Below are 3121 nucleotides of genomic sequence, written 5' to 3' on the forward strand. Positions count from 1 at the left end.
GATTATTTTAGTCTTTGAACTTTTAAAAAGTATTTATTTTAGTCTCTACTATTAAAATTTTGTTAACTTTTTGATTAAATTGTATCTAGAATGTGTTAAGCAAAATGAAGGTGAAGTAAAATGTTAACAACCAACGTGCCAAAATACTGAACGACTAAAATCTTGATCACAAAATGGCTTTAGAGTTCGATAGAAAATTACTTTATCACCTAATTTAAAACTGAGACATAACAAAATGTCACTAATATGAATATAAAATCAATAATAAACATTTAACTTTTTAAAAAAAAATAAAATATTTATTTACCAATTTATTATTTTTAAAATTTTGTTATTATGCCAAAACTAGCATAATACGATAGTGTTATTGACCATGAGATATGTGATTTGAATTCTCCAACGCCTATTGTACTTAAAAGAAATAATTTATTATTATAACTTTCCATAAATATGTATCTACATTTTCAAAAAACTGAGATTTTGATATTTCCGTCGATATCAACATTTTAAACATGGGTTCTAATCTCATTTAGTCATGTGTTAACAGGTTAAATTACAAGTTCCTAAACTAGAGTTGTATTTAATAAGTCCTCAAGTTTTAAAGTGTTTTAATAGGTTTATAAACTTTTAATTTTGTGTCTAATATGCCATAATATTAACCTATTAGTTGAAGGCCAACGAAATATATGTTGATCAATTGTTGAGTTATACTGTCAGGTTTTACTCATTTATCATTTTCAAGATCTTGATTTTGATTTTTCCAGAGAGTCTTTAAAAGTTTCCTAGAATTTAAAATCGTATCTTAGGTACCATGTTCATATCTTAGATATCATATTCCAGAACATTGAAGCAAAGAAAGAAAATAGAAAAAATGAAAAAAAAAAAAAAAAAAAAACCATATCTCAAGTTCTTATAACAACAATTTATGTATATAAATAACTTAAGATAAAGTCCAACTAAACTAGGGATATTAATAAAAGATCAGACACATCTCAATTTCTTTTATGGAAAATGTTTTATCTCAGTTAAAACATATATGGCAAATACAAACTGAATAGAAAAGCGAGAAAGAATAGGTCAAAGTAGATTAAAATTTCAACCAAAAAAAAAAAAAAAAGAAAACCCATTTGAAAAATAAAAACTCAAACTTGATTTTGTTTCTATCCCAAATCTACAAAATGGTTAAGAAAATCAACAAACTTTATCTTCTCCTTCTCTCAAAATTAGATGCATCTCTCTATCTAGCTACATAAATATCCTTTGAGTTTAAGTTTAACCCATCAAGACACATTGTTCTATTCTTCAAAATGGCCAAAGTTCTTCCATTCATCTTTCTCTTAGTAATTGCAGCCATTGGATTTGCTAATGGAAATGAAGTGGGAGTTTATGAACTGAGAAGGGGAGATTTTTCTATTAAATTTACCAATTATAGTGCTACCATTCTCTTTGTTATTCTCCCTGATAAAAATGGTTTGTTCTGTTTTTGTTTTTTCTACCTTGCTCATTTATATTTGCATTCAACACATTATGATATATTCTGACTTTTTTTCGTTTATTTGTTTTAGGAAAGTTGGATGATATTGTTCTTTCTTTCCCTTCAATTGATGATTTTCGAGTGAGATAATTGCGTTTTTTATTGTGATTTTCTGGTATAAAAGAGAAAAATGAATAAAAGGATATGATTTATTTATGCATTTGTTTTGATAGAATGATACTACCTACTTTGGAAACATTGTTGGACGTGTAACAAATAGAATTGGAGGGGCTCAATTTGGTATCGATGGTGTTTTTTATAAACTCACTCCTAATGATGGAAGGAATTTTCTCCATGGTATATTTCATCGATCAAAACACTTTTTTCTTCCCTTTTCTCTCCCCCAATGTTTTCCTCTCTAATTGTGGATTCATCTTTTTCATAGCGTATGACACTACATTTGATTTATATGGCCAAATTAAACATAGTTAAGTTCTACAGAAACCTATCGATCGACATCTATTCACTAGTTAACTTGTATTGTCATCTATTCATCGTCATTTATTTCTTGGTTAAACTCCTACTGTCACCTATTTGCCGTCATCTATTAACTGCCCTGTAATGACATGTGCTTTTCTATCTTGGGTCTGGAATTTGAGAACTCCAAATGACTCAAATTGTTTACATTACTTAATAAGTAGTTAACTCAAATTCATGAACATTTAAAAGTAATCAAAATGCTAAGAAAATTGATTTTATATTGAGATTTTTCAAGCATTTTTTATTTGACTATGAAGGTGGGAAGAAAGGGTTCGGAGATGTGATATGGAAGGCGGCGAGTTATGTGAAGGACAGCCACATTACATTTACCCATGACAGTTTCGATGGTGAACAAGGTCGGACTCTAAATCGTAAATCCTAAATTAAAGGATTACAATGAAGAAATGGAGGGTTTTGTTTGGTTTTTGTGTAAAAAGGGTTTCCCGGCGATCTTCGAGTTTCAGTAACTTACATGTTCATCGAAACAAACAAATTAAGAGTAAAATTGGAAACAAAATCCATAAACAAACTAACCCCAGTAAACCTGGCCCAACACTCTTACTGAATCTAGACGGCCATTCAAACGACGACATTCTATCTCACAAAATCAAACTCTTCGCCTCAAGCATAACTCTAGTCGACAGCGAGCTCATCCCAACAGGTGAAATTGTGCCAGTGGTCGGAACCACTTTTCTATTTCTCAACCCCTTTTTGGATACCAATAGTTCAGAGAGAAAGCCTATTGTGGTTAATGGTGTTGACATTCAACATGCGGAAGCAATTAGGATCATAAGTACTATAACAACATCAATTTTAGCAAATAAGCATGCATATTCATAGTTTTCCAGAAATTAGGGTTTAGAGTACAACCTTTGTAGAACTCTTTATTAATCTAATCCACTGATGAAAATCTCCTCACGAACTTGTTGTAGACTACCACAAGGATCTTCTCTACTATACTCTGACATTATAATGAATTGTGGGATCCAAATTTGATGAAATTTGAAGGATTTTTTGGGATTTAGAGAACTTTCATGTGTTGCAGAGAAAAATCACAATTTCTTCATCAATTTTCTATTTTGCATGGAGTTGTTCCAGTAATTAAAC

The 3121-nt window shown here is 30.2% G+C and overlaps 1 pseudogene; it reads left to right on the forward strand.

The window, feature by feature from the left end:
* Nucleotides 1–1307: 1307 nt before the first annotated feature.
* Nucleotides 1308–2854, forward strand: LOC120071947 (annotated as a pseudogene).
* Nucleotides 2855–3121: the final 267 nt, after the last annotated feature.

The sequence above is a fragment of the Benincasa hispida genome, chromosome 2 (genome assembly GCF_009727055.1).
Source record: "Benincasa hispida cultivar B227 chromosome 2, ASM972705v1, whole genome shotgun sequence".
NCBI classification, from domain to species: domain Eukaryota; kingdom Viridiplantae; phylum Streptophyta; class Magnoliopsida; order Cucurbitales; family Cucurbitaceae; genus Benincasa; species Benincasa hispida.